The sequence below is a fragment of the Ambystoma mexicanum genome, chromosome 1q, assembly GCF_040938575.1.
Source record: "Ambystoma mexicanum isolate Mex_15411 chromosome 1q, UKY_AmexF1_1, whole genome shotgun sequence".
Classification (NCBI taxonomy): domain Eukaryota; kingdom Metazoa; phylum Chordata; class Amphibia; order Caudata; family Ambystomatidae; genus Ambystoma; species Ambystoma mexicanum.
Window position 1 is genome coordinate 710,130,052 of NC_090922.1, and position 22,119 is coordinate 710,152,170.

The 22,119-nt window shown below is 44.2% G+C and overlaps 1 protein-coding gene across 2 annotated transcripts in view; it reads right to left on the bottom strand.

The window, feature by feature from the left end:
* The window catches only part of IMP3 (IMP U3 small nucleolar ribonucleoprotein 3), a 143,847-nt gene that overhangs the window by 119,936 nt on the left and 1,792 nt on the right, over window positions 1-22,119 (bottom strand). The window lies entirely within an intron of this gene.

Genomic DNA, 22,119 nt, shown 5'->3' on the forward strand with positions numbered 1-22,119 from the left:
CTATCATGTAGCTCATTGCTCTCTCTTCCTGTTGCTCCAATTCCTGTTTTGGATTGCCTAGTATGTTCTCCCTTCGCCATAGCTTTGTTCTCGGGTATTGCTTAGGTTCAGAGTTCCTCTTTCTCTCCTGTTTTTCTGTTTGTCTTTTAACATAGCACCAATACATATCCAAAAAGCTGAAAATGCCTTTTCTATTTAAATATTTAGTGTGGCTTTAGCATTGGGTGCTCCTCTTTAGGTGTTTGAAAAACCTTATTTTGGCCATTAGCCTGGGAATTATAGAGTTACACGTTTGTTTGACCAGATGCAGCACTTGATTGAATGCTGATGCTTTACCAACACTGTTTGCAATTACAAATATAAGAGCCAATATGAGCTGTGTGTTCTGAGCCATTACAAGTATAGCAGTCCAGATGAAGTGTGTCTCTTCTGAGCCATTACAAGGATAGTGGTCCTCATGGAATGTGCTTGTTCTACTTCTGAGCCATTACATGTATAGCAGCCCTGATGAGGTGTGTGTTCTGAGCCATTAGACATACAGCAGTCCTGGTGGGATGTGCTTCTTTTGAGTCGTTACAAGTATATCACCCCAAATGAGATGGGTCTGTTCTGAGCCATCACAGGTATAGCAGCCCTGAAGAGCTGTGTGTTCTGAGCAACTACAAGTATAGCAGCCCTGATGTGTTGTGTGTTTTGAGCCATTACAAGTAGAGCATCCCGGATGAAATGTGTATGTTCTCAATCACTGAACATTTAGTAGTCCTTTTGATAAGTCAAAAGTTAAGTAAACTGTGTTACAATTGAATGTTACCTGCATCTTTAATGCATATCTTGGATGGAGACTCATTAACTCACCTATCAACAGAATTTGCACCAACAGGTTACAGAATAATCTCTGCAGCAGGGTTATTGACCCACTTAGCTGCCTTTTCCAACAGGCTGTTTACACTGAAAGGCACATAGGGTTAGGGCACTGGCAGTTCCATGTGAGGCAGGTTTGCCTGACATAAATGGCTTGTCAAAAGCTCTAAGCCTGTTTGGACTATCCTACATTAGTTAGGAGATTCATAATGAGCCTTTGAAATGTGCTAGAATTTTGGCAGTGAGACTCAGTAATCGGATATGGGAGAAGCAGGTGTTTTGAAAAGTGCAAGACCGAGTAGAAGCATAGGACAGCAATGTCATCTTCTCACACTGTCAGAGGTTTTGGTGGGAAGAGCCAAGACACTGTTCTTGCTCAGTACTTTAGCTTGCTATAGAAAATGCCACCACATGCTCATGCTTTTTTAACAGCAGCTCGGTTAATAAATGCAGGTACTGTCCCAAAACATAGCAGTGCTGCAAAGAAAGGTGGGCACGATGCAATCAGCCCTGCTCTGAATATTTGGATTGTGCCGTGACATGCATATAGCAGATCGGTTGATAAATTAGGCTACTTTGCCCGAATATATAGCAGTTCTGTTGAGTTACTGGTACAATCTGTGCCTCTGAAAATATATACAGCACTGCTTCTACCTGTATCCATTATACCTGTGTTAGGCAAGATTGTATGCAGTACCCTTTGGGTGCACAACAACCACCTTGACCTCCTGGCAATAGGGACCCAACCTTTGGTATAAGTCTGAACTACACAGGCTGGTAGTGTGGTTGAGCCAGGCTTATCTCAAGAGGGGTCAATGTGAGAACTAATGTTGTGAAACAGAGTTAAACAATACAGTTATTTAAATAAACAATTATACTCAAGGTTTCTTGATAAAACAATTATTCATTTATTTCAAAGTCACTTCTTCAGAAAGGGAGCAAAACATGTAACACTTATAATACACTTCAAAACACACTCTAGTTTCTCTAAATCAGATGACACCCATTGGGGATGACACACAGACACTTCCTACATCATCAGGTGACTTAAATAGCTAGGACACTGGACATTGATTTATCACTGGTACATTGTTGGGGAGAATTCTCAGAAATGGGAGACACCCAGCAACCTTGCTGGATTTTTGAGGACTTGATTTTTTAACCCGGAGAGTGAGAGAGCCTTTTTCCCCACTCATGTATTTTAATGTGATGTTTGTACTTTGTGTTTGTTTTGGTTGTGGAGTCTTAGATTTCCCCAAGGTTTAAATACCTTCTCTAGGATAAACTACTGTTTCCCAGAGCAGTAAAGTGAAATTGACTTTACTTACATCTGTAACTTTCTATACCCAGCACACACTATCTTAGACTAGAGTGCTGGAGGGGTTACTTAGTATTCCCTTTGTATAGCTTCTCATGTAAAAAAATGTGTTACCCTTTCCTCACTAAATGGCTGGTGGCAGTGGTTTCATTTTTACTACCGTGGTGTGCATTTACCGCAGGCTGCGTTCGCAGCTGCAGTAAAGCACCCAAGGGTGCCCATTTTTGTCAAAATGGCCCAGATCATCTTTTTTCGCCATTTCTTTGTGGAAAGGGCCTTCTTGAAATTTACTCTGCACGCCAAACCAGGTTTGGTCCCTTTGTTCGTTTTGTCTTTGGGGGGATTCACAAGTGAAGCCCAAATCTGGCTCCAGGGTGTCTGGGGTAGGCAGGAAGTGAGGGAGGTGCCCGAAAACTCCCTGTGCTTAGTCTCCTAGGAGAGCCAAATGCACTCTGTGATGATTGGCTGGCTGACTGTCCGGCAAGGACAGCCGCCCTGCTAGGCGATTGACAGCTAGGCTGGAATGAAAGGGAGAGAACTGTATAAAAGGAGAGTCTTTTGGCTTGGAAGGCAGAGTCAACCATTGGACGAAGGAACCAAAGAACTTGAAGAGGACGCCTGCTGCAACTCCTGGACCGTTGGTTTGCCCGGTGAAGCCGTGCTGTAGTGCCGAAACGCCAAGTTCGCATCGATAGAGAAGTCCCTGCAAGGTAGACTTCTCCCCTTGAGTTGGTGGGACCAATCAACTCCAAATTAAGCCACCTGGACATCCATCTCAGAGCTGGTTGAAGTTCCACAGAGTTGCTGCTGGAAACCGTAGAGCCAGGGAGAGGAACACCAGATTGTATGCGTTGCTTTTAAGTTGGCCAAGAGCTCCAGGAAGATCCTCCGGACTCCCAGGAAGCAGGAGTGACCGAGCCTGAGCCCCCTCACCAGAGTGCGGGACCCCAGAAGCAAGGAAAGTCCATCTCGACAGCCAGGAATCGCTGTGTTGCTATTTGCGGTAGACGCGAGGAGATGAAACACTGAACAGCCACTGAAAGTGAAGTTTGCCGGTTGCAGGTTTTGACCATCTCAGTGCAGGAGTCCTCCAACGTCCTCCCTCTTGTCTCCATGACTGAGGCCCAAAAACAGTGAGATCTGCAGAGCTGCACAGGAACAGGAGTCCTCTGCTGCATCTTTTCTTCATTTTAAAAGGTACTGTACAAAGTCTAAGATAAATTACCTCTTGCTGTAGAGTTGCTTGCCTCTTCTACTACTCACAAGTCTAATTGCCTGTGGCCCTACATTGATTCATCTTTTTCTTCAAAGACTTCTGAAACATTGTGCAAATACTTTTCCCCTTCAAATAAGTTCTTCAGCCCATATAGACTATTGACTATCGACTTAGGCTTAACCTGCTTTCAATGAATGACTTATTGGGGGATCTAAAAGGATTTGCCTGCTTAAGAAATATTTGTAGCATCTTGCCTGCTCCAATAAGCTTTTCCCTTTTTACTTGCTCTTAACTAAGTGCTCAATGCCAACAGTAATACATTAATGCCAAAAGCACACCAGCAATTGAAGTCACCTGTGGGTGTAGGTCTCTTCTGTATGCCATCCCAAATGGGTATTTACTGATTCTGAACTTAAGAGAGTATCATTTTGAAGTATATTTGTGTGGTGTTTTACAGTGCTCCGTTCTGAAGAAGAATAATTGTTTTTCAAGAAACCCTGTGTTTAAGTGTCTGCGTGGATACTTGTCACTGTGAACCTCTGTGTAACTCCCCTACAGCTCACATTGACCCCCTCTTGAGATAAGCCTGGCTACTCGTCCACACTGCCAACCTGTGTAGTACAGACTTATATAAAAGGTTGGGTTACTACTGCCAGGAGGTCAGGGTTGTTGTAGTGCACCTTACGTACTAAGTACCTAAAGGTACTGCATACAACCTTGCCTAACACACATTTAGAGCAAAACTGAGTTGGTAGAAAAGGTAGAATAGAGAAATAAAACAAAGGTTAACAAATAACTCATAAAAAGGCAAGTACTTTTAAACACCTTTCAAAGCACAAAGTCAGAGGTAAAGAGGAGTCTCTCAGGGAGCCAGGACAGCCAATGTTAATTGCACAATGTCAAGGGGAGCTGGAGGCATTGTTTGCAGGGAGGTAAAAAGTCTTGCACAATGTTTGTAGAAATGTTTGTAGAAAAAAGAACACTTTAAGGGCCACAAGCTGAGAGGCTTGTGAGGGGAAAAGCTTTAGCACCTCTGCAAGGTAACCAAGACAGGTCTCAACTGAGAGCAAGTAAGGCTACACAACAAGAGGTACGTTCTTAGACTTTACAGTACCTCTGGTTTGAAGAAATGGTTCCAGCTGGCTTCTGTTCCTGTACAGAACTGCAGATCCTGTTGTTCCTGAGCCTCAGTCGTGGGGGCAAGAGGGAGGACATCTGGGGACTACTGCTCTGCATTGGGACGGTCAGTGGCAGCAATGGGCAAACTTCAATTCAGTGGTCCTTCGGTGTTTCAGCTCCTCTCGTCTGACAGCAAATAGCAACATCACGGTTCTCGGATACCACTTCAGACTGTCCTTGCTTCTGGGGCCCAGCTCTGTTGATGTAGCTCAGGCTTGGTCAGTCCTGCAACAGGAAGTCCGGAGAGTCTTCCTGGCACTCGGGTCCAACTTAAAAGCAACGCACACAATCAGGTGTTCCTCTCCCATGCTCTTCAGTTACAGCAGCAACGGCAGTGGAAATACAACCAGCTTTGAGAGGATGTCCAGACGGGCTTACTTTGGAGTTGATTGATCCCACCAACTAAAGGCTTGTAGTAGGGCTTCTCTAGTAGAGGCGAATTAAGTGCTTCAGCACAGCACAAGGGCTTCACCGGGCAAACCAACAGTCCAGGAGTTGCAGCAGGCGTCTCTTTGGATTCCTTCATCCAGTGCTCGACTCTGCCTTCCAAGCCAAAAAGTTTTGCCTTTTATGCTGGTTTCTCCCATTCATTCCAGCCTAGCTGTCAATCACACAGCAGGGTGGCTGTCCTTGCCGGACAGCTAGCCGGCCAATCACCTTTGGATGCATTCCTGTAACCAAGGAGATTAAGCACGGGGAGTTACGGGCTCCTCCCTCACTTCCTGTCCCTGCCAGACACACTGGTGTGAGAGGCGGGCTTCACTCGTGAATCCCGCCAAAGACAAAACGAACAAAGAGACCAAACCTGGTTTGGCGCGCAGAGTAAATCTCACGAAGGACCTTTCCAACAGAAATGGTGAAAAAAGAAGACCGGGGCCATTTTGACGAAATGGGCACCCATGGGTGCCTTACCATGGCTGTGAACGCAGCCCGCGGTAAAAACACACAATGGTAGTAAAAAGTAAACCACTGACTGCCAACAGCCATTACTTGTAGATAGGGTAACATAAATATGTTACATGAGAAACTAGAGAAAGGGGATAGATACTAAGTAACCCCTCCAGCACCCTATTGTGCTAGTGATAGTGTGTGCTGGGTCTAGGAATTTGAAAAAACTAGTAAAGTCAATATCACTTTACTTTCTCTGGGAAACAGTAGTTTATCCCAGAGAAGGTATTAAAACCTTGGAACAACCTAAAAGTCTTCCCTTGTGTCACTGCACTGGGGGTGCTGTGTGACGCATGAAAAGATGATGTCTATGGATTTCAAAAACACACATCAAAATACATGAGAGAGTGGTAAAAAAGGTTCACACTCTCTCCATGTAAACAAAATCAAGTCCGCAAAATCCAGCAAAGTTGATGGGGGTCTCTAAGGTGAAGGGAATTAGCACATTTATGAGAATTCTCCCCAACAGGGTTCCTGCATAAAACTCTGATCCTGGAAGCTGAAGCGGTAGTCGACCACTGGAACCAAATCCGAAGAGGAAGATGAAGGAGTCGTAGCTGATTCAATTTCCAGAGACTGGAGAGTCTGCTGTGTAACTGGAGCCTGCCGTTACTCTTCCTTCAAATCGACATGGGGACTCTGAAAACGACAACCCCAACCCAGAGCCTGCTGAGACTCTCTAAACTCTCCGAATCTCGCTGAAACTTTGTGGGCATCCTGCTGAACCGCCAGAGACGTGAATTTGGTCTGGTAAGTCCCCTTGCCAGCGTGCTGGACCTTGCAAATGCTGAGAATCCCACCAGCGATATTCTGCCTTCTGTGCTCCTGAAAATGGCACCAAATTCACAGAATCACATCCAATTGTGAGGAAAACCTAGCCTAGAGCCTTCTCCATGATCCTTGCGGCAAAATTCCTTCCACTGTCTTGTCTTCTTAATGAAGGAATTCAACGACCAGGTTTTTGGCTGTAGATCCAAAGTCCTCCTGCAGAAAAATCTTCTTTTGTGCTGAGGTACTGTGCTGGCTTGGGTATTTACTTACCTTAAGGCTCTTGTGATTCATGTGTAGTTTTGGGGTGTTTTCTGTGATTGGGAGGTCTCTCGTCCAGTTCACCCAATCCTCCCAGGGTGCCGTCTCTGAAGTCCCTGGACCCTCAACTAACTCTAAAGTAAAATACTTACTTGTATGAACAGTCTTCCTCTGGAACTTTGAACATTGCCTGCAACTGAGCCCTATCTCACCAGGTCTACAGCTGGCTCCTAGACCACTAGTGTCCCTCTTCTACCTAGGAGAGAACTCATGTACTAGAATTGCAAAGGGCTGGATACTTTAAGGGGTCCGCCTTGACAATAAAACCAAGTGTTGAAAAGTTATTTACTTGTAAATGAATTAGTTGGTAACTATAGCTCTGAGAGTGTATAGTTACAAAATTATTATTTACCTTAGAGATGTTCTGCCATTCTGAAAAGTATACATATAGGATTTACTTAACTTGAATTAGCTGTGTGCCTTCTTAAATAAGTAGAACAAACGTAGTGTGATCCGGGATACCTTGCGCTATTAGTTAGAAAAGATGGATATCTACAGCAATAGTTTTTGCTAAACCAATCGTGGTTTTAATTAGTGTAAAGAAGACATGTATTCTTAAAAGGTCAGCCGACACGGGTTTCAACCTCAAGGGTCCTTTTCAAGGCTAAAGCAATTGATAATTGGGGCCCGTCTGTGGTTTCCTGGGTTGGATTATTCCACTGTCCTGGTTAGGCTGGTGCATCTGTTGCAGTCGTGGTGTGCAGCGGCACTCCTCCTGGATGCGATATAAAGGGGTTACTTATCTTGTGTTAGCTGTGTGCCTTCCAAAAAAGTTTGAAAATTATTGCTTTCCTTAGTCTGTGCACTGAAAAGCAACTGTAATTGAAGATTACACGAAAGGGTTTACTTACCATGAGTAGAACTGTGTTATCCGAAAAGAAGTTATAGGTTTTTTACTGTTCCTAGAATAAGTGTTTCACAATTCTGCTAAGTATATTGTCCAGTTGATATTACTATGTGATTTCTTGCTGAGCGTCACAGTACAACTGCTAGGAACTACTGCCCTGCATTACTGAAAGTAATGTAAAAGTAACTATTGGTTTTGACTTCCCTAGAACTACTTAGGTGTTCCAAATTAGGTTATATGCTTTGGTCTGTGTACCTTCCAGCATTTTTCTATGATCTGTGCTAGTACTTATTTCCCCCAAGATTTATCTGGGCCTACTTGTATTTAAATAAACCATTTATTTTTAGAATACATGGTGCTTCAGTGTTTCTTTGGACCATTTGTATTACAATTTCATTGTACTGATTCTACAGCCCTCTCTCCCTCCTCAAATAAGCCTGGCTGCTCTGTCTACGCTACCCTGAAGTCAGGAGGTACAGCCTTATACTGAGAGGGGAGTCTTGTACTGCCTCAGTTGAATAGTTTTACTAAGACCTTAGTTGGACTTCAGAAAAACAGTCCCAACACAGAATAATAAAAGGTGTTGTGAAGAAGAAGGGTGATCCCTTGCATTCAGAACCTGAACAGGTGGAGAAGGTCATGAATGGTGCTGCGAGAATGTGTGGAATAATAATAGGATTGCGGTTGTAAGGAGGTGGATGTGTTGAAAGACGAGGGGAGATTTGTTGTAATGGCTTGTGTGTGGGGGATGGAATGTGAGGGGTGCCATTGTTGTGCCAGCTGTGGAATGCTTGCAGGCAATGTTCTACGGAAATCAGTTGCTTGCTCTGTCCGGGAGGTGTTGGTCCAGATATATATGCTTAATAAGGCCTTGAAAACATGTTCCGGCTCCGTAGTGGCCTTATTACACCAATATACATGAAAGCCATAATTCTATTAAAGACATAGATGCAAAGTACCATACCACTCCTGCAGAAGCTTAGAAATCTGCGAGTGCACTAGGTGAGGCGAATCCAAGAACAGACTTCAAGCAGTTGCAAGATCCAGATTCAGTGCGCCACGGCTAGGTTTGCGATTGCCCACCCTAAAGATCTAACAGAGCTTCCATTCCATGTTTCCGTCTCTTCTTGCAGATGCAGACACAAAGCTAGCAAGATCATGAAAGGGTCCGATGGACAACCCACGGACATCTGGTTGGGAAAGCTTGGAGTTTCAGTTCGGAGTTCGAGGTTACAATGTTAATGCTGGTGGATGATGTGGAGCAGCGAAAGAAAGAGGAGGTGTAAGAGTATACGGAACTGGTTATGTAGTGCTGAGGAATAGGATTGGTTGTGATGGTCAAATGGTGCTTCAGGACAGAGCACTCGAGTTGAACTACAAAAAGACTACAGGCTGGCAACTACGCTTGGAGCACGCTTTTCACACTGACCGGTTCCATGGACCTTAAGAAAATTGTGCTCTCCCCCACACACAACAAAGGACCACCCGAGACTTGGTGTTCACATCATCCCCCACATCACCTGCAGAGACCCTATCCCCTTGACTGCTCTCACCACGCCGCCATCCCATTATAGGTCACCCGCTCGACTACAGCCCACAAAGGCCAAGCTAAACTAACCATTATTGGTCACCCACTCCACTACGGCCCACAAAGTCAGGCTAAACGTACCCTCACTCAAAACCTTCCCGGTCAATGAGCTAGAAGCAAACTCTGCAGACGTCCCCACCACAGGGAATGCCTCGGGCCTCCTAGAATTATTCAACAACTCTGCCATGAAACTGGTACACACCATGTTATTTTAGACTAAAGTGCCTGTTCACCACAAGGGTATCATGCCCCCCTATAAAACAAGCTGGGCTAAGACCAAACAATCCTCCACTTGGTACACCCCAAGGCTAGCCTCCAACAAATTCTCAATCAGAGCCCTAAAGAAATGGTGGCACAAAAAACGTAACCCGGGATACCTCAACAACCTCAAATCTCTCTGCGTCAACCACAGGATTCCGATTACCGACGACAAAATTGCTTAATACTCCACCACCATTCTGGCAGCCTCTAACAGTAGCAAAGCCCTCTTTGAAGTCTTAAAGCATTGTACAAAACCCCCACCTGACTCCAAAATACTAGTGACTCAGGAAAAATGCGACAGAATCGACACACTTTTTATGGGAAAAATACAGACATAATCCGAGAGACCATCGAATCAACCTCTCACAGCATTAGCTGCTCCTGCAGCCCGTCATGCACACTGTCCCTCTGGACCAAATTCTCTCCGCTCTCCCCCCCGGATCTCCAAAAAATGATTACCTCCCTCAAGCCTTCTTACTGTGGCGATATAATCATGGCCGAATGAACAGCGAAAGAGCCAGAATTTAATCTGGTTCCAGGTGTGCTCACATCGAACTCTCCTCTGCGGTTGCAAATGGGTTGCTTGAGCTCAGTATTATAAGTATTGTACTGAATTAATAGTGAAAGAAAGGTTATTTTCAGCCAAATTCCAAAATTGTTATTGGTAGGCTTGAAGTCTGCCCAATAGTTCAGTGCCAGTACGATTGTATGCCAATGCATTTCAGACTATGTCCGCCTTCAGGGCTTAGGGCAGGCACGGAATGTATCAGATTTGTGTCAACATTACATTGAATGCACCATTGTGATGACAACCAGTAAAAAGTAGCCAGATATAATCATGGCCTCCATCATTAAACAATCAATGGGCCCAGTGCTCAACTCGCTCCTCAGCATTATTAATGCCTCCCTTACACAAGTGTAATTCCCAGACGCCCTCAAGACTGGTCTCATACAGCCTCTTTTGAAGAAAAAAAAAACAACCCTAAATGCAGATGACCTGGCCAACTACCAGCCCATTACCAACTTTGCGTTTCTTGGCAAAATCTTGGAAGAAGTAGTTGCTACACAACTACTCATCAGAATCTAACTCCTCTACCTCCTAAACGACTATCAGTCACAGTTCCGCCCCAGGTGCAGCATCGAGACAGGCACCATCCAGGTGGTGAATAATGCCATCCAAATCATGGATACGGGCGACTCATGCCTCCTTGACCTTTTGGCTGCATTCAACATCAACCACTGCATCCTTCTCTCCCTACTTGCCAACAGGATGGGATTCTCTGGCGCGGTCCTGAATTGGTGTTCCTCCAACCTCTCAGGCAGACACCAGGCCGTCCAGATGAACTGGTTGCGTTCTTACCGACTCCAGGTCCCCTGCGGATTACCCAAGCTCCATCGCCTCACCAATCCTTTTTAAGCTTTACATGGAGCCTCTTAGGGAGAACTCTCAAAATGTGCCAATTTCCCTTACCTTTTGAGACCCCCAGCAACTTTGCTGGATTTCTAGGATTTGATTTTTCTACCTAGAAGAGTGAGAGCCTTTTTTCCCCACTCTTCCATGTATTTTGATGTGTGTTTTACTTTTGTGTTCTTTGGTTATGGAGTTTTAAAACAACTCCATAGGCATCATCTTTTTCTGTATGCCACACAGCACCTTCAGTGTGGTGGCACAGGGATGTCTTTCAGACTTCCCAAGGTTTAAATACCTTCTCTGGGACTGACTACCGTCTCCCAGAGCAAATTGACTTTACTAGTCTCTTTAAATTTACTAACCCAGCACACACTATCTTACTGTAGAGTGCTGGAGGGGTTGCCTAGCTTCCCGAGTCAGAACACTTACGTAACAATAAAATGTTACCCTTTCCTACTTTAAATGGCTGGTGGTAGTGGTTTAGATCAAACTACCATGATTTTTCCCGACCGCTAACAAAAGGTAGCTAAAAATGGGTCAGCCATGTTTTTCAATATGGCACCAAGACCTATCTGTAAAAACAGACTCCGGTCATCTTTTTCCGCCATTTCTTTTAGGAAAGGTCATTGTGTTTGTCTCTGCGCGCCAAACCAGGTTTGGACCCTTTGTTGGCCTTTGGCGGGCTTCAGTGCTGAAGCCCTCCTCTGGCGCCAGGGTGTCTGGGGTGGACAGGATGTGAGGGAGGTGCCCGAAACTCCTTGTGCTTAGTCTCCTAGGAGATCTGAATGCACTCTGGCGCATTTGGCTGGCTGGCCGTCCAGCAAGGACATCCACCCTGCTGTGGAGTGACAGCCAGGCCGGAATGAATGGGGGAAAACTGTTTAAAAGCAGGTCTCTGGGACCACTGGAACGAAAGAACCGAAGACGAGCTGAAGTAAGAGGACTGCTGCAACTCCTGGACGACCGGTGAAGCCCTGCTGCAGGTCCGAATTGCCTGAAATTACATCGACAGAGAAGCCCTTCAAGGTTAACTTCTTCCCTTGAGTTTGGTGAGAACAACCAACTCGCAAGCCCCCTGGACACCGTCCCCATCTGGTCGAATTTTCATCAGAGTGCTGTTGAAAACCGGATAGCCAGAGGGAAGGAAACCAGCTTGTGGACTTTAGGGCACTCACACCTTAAACCGACATCTTCCTACAGCTTCTGGCCTCATCCTTGGGCAGTGCAGGAACCTCCCAACGTCGTCCATCTTGTCCCCATGACTGAAGCTCAGGAACAGCCAGATCTTCTCGAACTGCCAGGAACTACTGCCTCAGTTACAGCTTTCTTCATTGACAAGGTACTGTGCAAACGCAGTCAGGGACTCTTTTCGGCAAGGAACTCTTTTCGGCCATCGAGAAAGTGCATGAAACTTTCCTCAACTACGAAGGCTTGTCCTTCCCTTAACATTCGTCAAACTTTTCGGCTAGCCAAATTCTTCTAATTTCCGTGGCAAAGACTTAACCGTTACATACCAGAGCTGTGCTATCCTATACAAAAGACTCTGAACCATTGACTTTGGCCCAGGCCTATTAAGAAGAATTTCTGGTTGTATTTAACTGAAACCCTTTGCCCTGCCTATGAATGTATTTCTACCCCTTTATTAAGTATCTGAAGTGCCATTTTGCTCCCAATTCATTTGGAGCTAAACTTGTTCATTTACTTACCGGTTGGATTTTTGTGGTTTATTAGTGTGCGATATTGAGCTGCTTATGCTAGTGTAATGTTTTCTAACTGACTGAGTAAATAATTGTATATTCTTTTACCAAGAAACCTTGAATAAGTGTTTACTTGAATCACTGTATTAGTTGGTTCTTTGTGTAACTTGTTCTACTGCTCACTTAAACTCTTGAGATAAGTCTGGCTGCTCAGCCATCGCTACCACTTTATTGTGTAGTACGGGCTTATACCAAAGGTGAAATTGTGCTTACACTTGTAGTCCTAATTGCCTGTAGAGTTCCCAAAGGGTAATGCAGGTGATTTTGCCTAACAAAGCCTCTGGGCACTCTACTCAAAGATCATAATATAGCCATCCACCAGTATGCAGATGATACTCACTTGTACATGAGAGTAAATAGTGCGCAGGACATCATTCATCTACACGATTACCTAGCCATCCTCCAGTCCTGTATGTCAACTACCTACCTCAAACTAAACCCACCCAAGACTGAATGTGTTCTCATCGGTCCACCGGCTAACAATGCCTCAATGATAATGCGCCTTGAAAGAATTGATCCACAACTCTCAGACTGAGCAAAATAATTAGGCTTCACCAGTGACAGCAGTCTGTCTTTCCAGAAACATATAACCAAGAAGGTCCAAGTAGCCTAGCTATGAACATGTGCCCTTAAAAAATAATAATAATAAAACCCTTCAGCCAGCTGGAGGACTTCCAGACCGTAGTGTAAGCCCCTGTGGGGGGGGGTGTAGGGGTAGGGGCTACAGGGGGGAAAAATGCTATCCTAACAGGGCTCCCTGCTGCTCATTTGGCTCCCCTAAAAGCAGCCCACCATACGGAAATTTGACCGAATCGCCCCATCCTACGCAAACTACATTGGCTTCCTCTGCAGATCAGGATACTGTTCAAGACTGCATGTATCATCTATAAAGCAATCGGTTACGCACCACAGATCTGGTGGTGTATGCTCCTCGCACAGCAAATCAACCAATCAGCTTGAATTACAACTTGTCAGCAAAGAGAGCATCCATAAACCTCTTGTCATGCACCCATCTTCTGGAACTCTATTCCGGTGCCATCTCGGAATGCCCCCATAATTCTTTGTAGTATCATGAGTGCATTAGTAAGCTTGTGGAATGTGGAACCTCAGGGTCTGTAGATTTGAGGTCTGACCGTTGGACTCGACCTTCAGGATGGGAGCTACACTCATACATACCATCATTGCCGAACACATGGGAGGGAGATTCTGCACCAGAAAGCGGGAGAAAGGAATTTCCCTATAGGATGGAATTGGGGATTTATTATTTTAGGCAGGAGTGACTAAAAAATTGCAATATTTTTAATAGAAAAATCGGGAGTCTCATGAATGGCTACACTGCAAGGATGTACATTACCTGCTATCCTGTCTTACCTTCTATAATGATACCTGTAACCAATAAAGTACATTTCCCTTTGTACTCACCTGGTCCTGCATGTTTCCTGAGTCCTTCCTGTTTGACCAGATGTCCAGGACACTACATTCTCCAATTTGGCAAATGTTTTAAAACATGTTTTTTTCAGCACCCGACCAAGGACTAATTCCAATGGATGCAGATACCGACGCAGACCTCAAGTAACCAGTACTGCACTACTGTTAAAAGATCCCAACCCAAATGCTGGTACCCATACTCTGTAAAGCGCTGCGCTGCTCGAGAGCGCTTTAAACAATAAATAGGGATTAACGTGGCACAGGCAGTCTATGGGTGAGTGAATAACCAAACAACACCTAAAAGCTTTGTGTCCTTCCTCATGTGCCATCTCCCCGTACATGTATGATATAACGAGGTGAGGCCCGTAAAGTAGGTTCACAGGTTTATTCAATTGGGGCCCGCACACGGACACCCAGCCAATGCTCGCCGCCTACTAACTGCCTCTGCTGTCACGCAACGCATCTACTCAAACCAAACCAAGCGCCCGTGACAGCACAAGGCAACAATCTCTACATATCTCCCCCCTTTTGAATAAACTATTAATACCTCACTAATACAACAAATAAAACACAGGATTAAAATGTGGAAAATCAAGGCGATTTCTCACCTAAAAAAACATAGCACAATTGTATAATAAACAGCAGAAATGCCTAAATATTTTAACCAATTGTTTAAAATTGTTAAATTGTTACCCCTCTTAATACACAATCATTCATCCACACAGGCCTTGATATTGTCCTACGTAAACCAACTACCGAATTTTCCTCTCCAAAAGTTTTCTTTTTCTTATTACATCCATCATCCTCTTTCTCCTCTTTCTCAACACATTCATCATGCTCCACAACTTCCCTTTTTCCTTGCTCTCAATCCCTTCACCTGCTCTGGCAATCCTCCTTTTCGACCAGACCTCTTCACCTTCCAAAATCACTACACTTTTTTTTCACTGCACATATACACATTTATTCACCGATCTGGGATTGTTCACATATACCATCTCTCCCACCTTCCATTCCCCATCTTTCACTCTTTCTCTAGACTCAAACCATATTTTGTTCCTCCCTTGACTCTCTGCGATGTGTTTCATAATCTGATCTCTATCAACTTGAACAACTTTAGCCATCCCTAGCCATCCTGGACACAGCCTTGTTCCCGGTTCTCTCCCCTTCATAGACACAAGGGAATCTCTGCTCCTGAGCCGTTTTTGCAAAGGTTAACGGACATGCTTCTTTCTTGGAGATCTTTGTACCCTAGAGGTAAATTGATTTTGGCAGGTGATCTCAACTCTGATTGCTCCATCTCTTCTGAATCCAAATATGATGACTTGGGACTGGCTATGGAGGATGATTCTCGCCTAGGCCTGAAATTCGTACCGGGGCGTCATTGGAATTTCGCCCTGGATTCAGTTGGTCTAACTTGTCTTAATGGCTACTATGACGCCATTAATTTACCCTGTCCCACATGGCGCAGATCTTCATCAACATCTACCTTAGACTATGTCTTTGTAGATCATTCCCTTATTCCTTTTTCGTCCAATGTCGAGGTCTCTTTTAATTCATGGAGTGATCATGGTATCCTCCGGGGTTCATTTCTCTGTCCTTTTCCCATTAAGTCTTTGCCAGCGGGGGGTCCTACCCATCTCCAAACTGTGGGACAAGGGACAGGGGTACGTTGGACACCTCTCAATATCAGGGTACTTAACCGTAAACTGATTTCTTCTTTTAACCATACTTCTTTCTGTTGGAAATTAGCAGTTTTCAACACAGTTCATTTCGATAGTTTTCTTAATGCTCTTCACTGCAGTATTCATGGCCATCTTAGGAAGGGAGTTTCTAAAATATCCCACCCTCATAGATTTGATCAAGAATTGGCTAATGTACAGGGTCACACTAGGAAACTTATTAGAGGTATACAAGCCCTAAAAATTACTCTAAGTCAAGAAAAGCTACTATGCTACAAAACGATGCAGAGCATATGCTTGCAGTGTTAATAAAACGAGATTTGAGGGCATTCTGGGTTACTTTGTCTACCTTAGACAATGTGGCGGTGGCTGACCAGCTGAACGCCATCCCAGAGGTTCAATGGATTGAGCATTATACCGAACTATTTGATACTGGGGGTGAGGGATTAGATTATTGTCTTCCGGGAACAACCCCTCTAAGGTCTCTTGGAAGCCTGTTATTGATTCCGAGATAGCATTAGGACTCATCTCCAAAGCCAAGAAATCTAGGGCTCCGGGGCCTAATGGCCTAACTAACAATACATTTAAAGCTGAGCCAGATCTCTGGGCCAATCTCCTCTCCCTGCTTTTTCAAGATGTCGTCAATTCTGGGAAAGTACCTACTAGTTGGCAAACTGCTCATATTGTTCCAATTTTTAAAAGAGGTTTGCGTACTGTGGTCAAAAATTACAGACCTATTTTGCTTATTGATGCGGACTGTAAGCTTTTTGCTTCTATGCTTCTTTCCCATTTTAACGTTTGGATTAAGGATAATCATATTCTCCCCAAACAACAAACAGGTTTTAGGGCAGGCCACTCAACTAATCTTAATGGTCTTATTATTAGTGCCCTGCAGAGTCCCACCTGGGGTAAATATGATGGTCCCCTGTATGTTGCGTCTATTGACCTGTCAAATGCATTCGATCTGGTTATCAGGTCAAGATTATGGGAAAAATTAACCAAATGGGGCATTCCGGCCGGTCTTTTAACTCTTATTATGGCAATGTATGAAAACTCGGGGGTCCATATTAGGCTTGATCTGGAAGGAACCCTCTCCAGAAGGATAAGGACACGTATTGGGGTGAGACAGGGTTGCTCGCTAGCTCCCCGTCTCTTTATCCTCTATATGGCTGATGTGGATGACTTTCTGAGAAATACAGGCATGGTGAGTACTAAACTTGGGGATTTGAGGCTCTCATGGTTGGCTTATGCCGATGATTTTCTTCTTTTTGATCAGACTAAAGTGGGCCTGCAGAGGCTCATTTGCAAATTTGAAGAATACGCCATTCTTAATGGGCTTAAGATTAACCTGAGCAAAACCCGTACAATGGTCTTCTCAAAGGGGAGAACGGGGAACAACAAAGTATGGAAAATAGGTGGTGAAAATATAATCAGAGCACATAAAATAGTCTATCTTGGCTTTCTGATACTGGCCCAACCCTCGGCGATTAAACTTAGACGATTTCTTAGACATAAACTGCTCCCACTCATCTCCCAATCCCTTAGATTAGACAATAAATACTACATGTTCTCCCTTAAGCCTGTAGTAGACTTTTTTAAGGGTAAGGTTACTCCAAAGCTTCTATACGGAATGGAACTTCACTACTCTGCACTTTTGACTTTCTGGGACTCTCTTGAGGGTATCTATTGGAGGAAAATTTTAAAACTACCAAATTCTATTCCAACAGTGGCTATAAGGTATGAACTAGGGCTAGTCTCACTGCGAGCCAGGATTCTCTGGAGGGTCCTTTCCCTTTTTTCATCCTTGCTCTCTCTTAAACCCGACACCCTCTATGCTGATGTGGGTCACATGATTTTTTCTCAGGGACACTTAGTCCATAATTTATATCTCAACGCATTCAGTGATCTCTGCGACAAGACCTTGTCGGATATTTCCACTGATAGGGACACTCTACTAACGAATCCCAACAAGGTTAAGGAGTGTCTTTTCAGCCAGGATTGGAGTAACACTATTGAAAAATTACATTCGTATCACTCTTTGAGAGACCTACAATTCGACCATAAGAAAAGAGGCCTGTTGTCTTTTATTCTGACTCAATTTCCCAATAGATATTATTGTTCCCTTCTCATCAAACTCAGATGGAATCTCCTTCCCACCCGGGAAGTCTTACATAAAAGGAAGGAGTTTTCTGACTTAGACCCTATCTGTCGTTTTTTCAAAACTCTGGGGGTGATTGAAACCTCTCGGCATCTCTTTTTAGATTGTACTGCTTTGACATCTTTAAGGGACAAATATCTAGCTAGCTTTAATGTAATAGGTCAAATGGGGGCGGACAATCTGATCTGGTCACAGTGTCTCGCTATTTCGAATATTAAGGATGGACTTGCTGTGGCGGGTTTTATGAAAGCTCTAGATTTATACCCCCCTCTGTTATGATTATGCTCGTTTATATGAAATGTTCAATTCCTGAATGCCTATTTTCTATTTTAGAACTTTTTAAAATTTTTATGTCTGTATGTTTTTCAATGCTGCACTGTATTTTGCACTGAACCGTTCAAATTTAAATTTGTCCCTTGTTCTCTGGAAATTGGATCTATGTTTTAATCTTTGTTTGTATATTCGAAATTCATGTAATGAATGTTTTCTTTCTTCTTAAACTTTTTTTTGTGTAAAGGTTTCTTGTAAACCATATACAATAAAATTAAAAAAAATAGACACAAAAGGAGAAACCCCGGTCACAGAATGTGGAGTCGTTATGTAATTCCAAGTCAATAAATTCAACACCTCTCTCCACGGCTGCTTCATTTTCATGGCCATCTGCAATAGTCCCTTAAGATATCGATTAACTCTCTCCACAAGACCATTGGCCCTGGGGTGGTATAATGCAGTTCTAATATGCTTTATCCCATAACCACTCAGAAACTTCCTCATAGCCTCCGAAACAAACTGTACTCCATTATCTGATACTAACTCTGTAGGTACACCCTCCTTAAGAAACACCTTCTCCAGAAACGCAATTAGATCCCTTGCCGTGACCTCCTTAACCGCTTCCCATTCGATCCATTTCGAATGATAGTCAACAATCAAAAAAACAAATCTTAACCCACCTCCTAATCCTGATATAGGACCCATGATGTCCACTGCCAATTTTGACCATGGCTGGTCAGGAACCACAATAGGAACCAAAGGAGTTTCTCTTACAATTCTACTCTTGTCACTGCTTTGACATTCCTCAATCTTTCACCCATCTCTCCGCCATCTTATCAATGCCTGGCCACCAATAACTTTGTCTCAATTTCCTTTTCATGACTCCTTCCCCTGGATGCCCCTGGTGTGCCAGTTCTGTCAAACTCTAAGACTTTCCGGAGGAACCACACTCCGTCCTTTCCTTAGCCTGCCATTACAAATATTAAGGTCTTCTTTTACCTTCCACCAAACATCAGTATCCTCTTCTCTTATCCACTTTTCCTGGCCAATAGCGTCCATCATTTCTGCTACTACTTCTGCAACCACTGATTCACTGGCATCCATATCCATCAATTCTTCCTTTCCTTCTATGGGAAGTCTAGAAAGACAGTACGCTACTATATTTTTCTTTCCTGGAAGATAACTCACTTCGAAATTGTAACCTTGAAGTCCCAAACCCCACCTGCTTATTCTTGGTGACCCCAAAGCCCATCCTCCACTTTCAAATAACTGGACCATCGGTTTATGATCCGATCGGACTATGAATTGCCTTCCCCATAGAAAATATTTGAAATGAACCACCACCCAATACATCTCTCCATCACAGAGTATTTACATTCCGCTACTCTCAGCGCTCTCGATGCAAACGCTACCACTCTTTCCGTATTGTCTTTATCATATTGCATGAGAGCCGCCCCCAACCCCAACTCACTTGCATCTACCACCAACACAATCTTGTCCCTGCGGTCAAATCTCCCGATCAAAGGTGCTTCACCCACAGCTTCCTTAATGCTCTCAAAGGCTTCAATGCATTCTGGAGACCATATAAATTTTGAACCCTTTTTTAGTAACATCCTCAAAGGACTGGATACCATGGCAAGGTCTTTAACAAATCTATGATAATATTCTGCTAGCCCTAAAAAGGAACTCACTTGTTCTTTGTTATCTGGTACTGGTGCCCCCTTAACTGCATCCACCAAACATCTCTTCGGTCTTCTTCCATGCTCATCAATCTCATGCCCCAAATACTCCACTCTTCCAACTGCTATCATACACTTGTTCCTCTTCACAGTTAAACCAACTTCCGACAATTTGTTCAACACTTGAATCAAAATCTCATCATGTTCATCTTTAGAGCCAGCATATATCAACAAGTCATCCTGGAACACTATTACATTTTTCACTCCCTCCATTATTTTGTCCATCATTCTTTGAAACACTGCTGCTGCCGAAGCAAGCCCAAACGGCATTCTACAGTACTTGAAAGTTCCAAACACTGTCACAAACGCCGTCAAATGCTGTCATTCTTCCTTCAGGGGAATCAGATGATACGCTTGAGACAAATCAATGACTGAAGATACTTTGGCACCCTCAAGAGTTGCTAACATATCACCAATTATCGGTAGTGGATGTCTGTCAATCAATATATTTCTATTGACATCCCTCAAGTCTACACAAAGCCTTATGTCTCCACTCGACTTTGCCGCCACCACCACTGGTGATAACCATTCTGAACTTTCGCTTTCCTCTATGATGCCTCTCTGCAAGAGTGTATCAATCTCTCTTTTCAGCTTTTCTCTGAGGTCTTGTGGTATCGGCCTCACTCTGTGTACCTTAGGAATAGCTCCTGCTTTCAAATGTATTTCATGTTCAAATCCCTTTAATATTCCCAATTCCTCTTGAAACACTACTCCTTTTCCCATCTATCCTTGATCTCTGCAGTGGTGACAGGCTCTTCAGCACTTGCTTGAATTCTGATTCCCAACTTCCTCTGCTCGCCCCATTCTACTAAGGATGAACCCTGTTGGGTCACGTACACCTCTGACTCACAACCTCATCCTTTGTATTTTATAGCAGCAGGAAATTTTCCCAAAACTTCTATTTTTACGTTGCCATATGCGTATGGTTCTATCTTGTGTTCTTGTAAGTCTCTCACATTCCCCTTTAGGCAGTCTTCATATGTTCTCCTTGACATCAAGGTCCATGGTGAGCAACTGTCCACTTTGTTACAACTCTACCATTTATCAAGAATACATCCGTTGGTGCATTTACCTTGTTTGACCCTTCTGCTACCTCTAGCACATGTTTAACTTGAGCACCTTGCACCTCTGTGAAATTCTCTTCCTGCTCCGACATCCTTGACTCGATGTTTTGGACTTGCTTCAAATCTCGACATACTCTTGCAAAATGTCCCCTCTTTTTACACTTGAGACATGAAACGTTTCTCGCGGGACAAAATGCGCTCGTGGATATATGTCTGTTACTGCCACATTTATAACACTTGACTTCTTTGTTCGTATTCACCTTCCTCTTACTGCTGCCACTTCTGCTTCTTGTTTGTCCCCTTTCATAGTACTCATGTACCTGTGTGTTTGCTCCATTCCTCTGGCTATTTCCACAGCTGCATCTAATGATACGTCCTTAGTTAAAAGCCTTTCTTGTATCTTCAAATTGCTAGTACAGCGGACTAATTGATCTCGTATGAGAGAGTCTGTCAACAGTCCAAACTCACATGTGTGGCTGAGAGACCTCAACGCTGCCACAAAGTTCTCCACTGGCTCTTGTGCGTCTTGTACTCTTTTGAAAAATGTGTGCCTCTCAAATGTGAGATTTTTCTTTGCCTCAAAGTGGATCTCTAACTTTTTCTCCGCCACGGAGTATTGGTCTACCTCTCCTTGACCTCAAACCGTCGTACACACTACGACCTTCTGTGCCTAGATTATGAAGAAGAATGGCTTCTTTTCTTGCTGGAGCGAATTTCTCGCCACCTATGGCAATCAAATAGGTGTCAAATAACCTTTTCCACCTATCCCATCTTATGATTGGAGTACCTGGCTCAGAGAGAAAGGGCGGAGGTGGAGACATACTTGCCGCAGCCATGTTTATTTAAGAAACACTGCCGATACCTCAGACCAAATCTACTGGCTGCCTTCTTTGCCTTTATAAAATATCCACCAGCCAGCAGTGTGGCTGTGCTTGGCGTTTCTTTGTGTCTCAGCAGAGACCTTCCTTTCGTTGTGCCTTTTTATCCTGTCCTGTTCCTTTAATGGCACGCAAACCAAAAGACCGCTCCCATTGGTTCCCTCCCCCCTCACTCCTCACCTCCTTCAATGATCTTCATTCAATGTGGTAGGGGCGGGACTCAGTCCTTGTTGCAGGCCGAGGGAGCGCTGCTGCTTTTAGTGCCCAGCGTGGGCTGGGGAGACGTCCCCCTGCAGCGCCGCCGCTCCGCGTAGCTCTGCGTCCTTCAGAGCATGAAAGGCCCATGGGGGGGGGGGAACGGGGACTCCTGCGGCGCCGCAGCTGCTGGTATGCAGACTAATCACACGCCGCGGATCACTGTCTTCGAA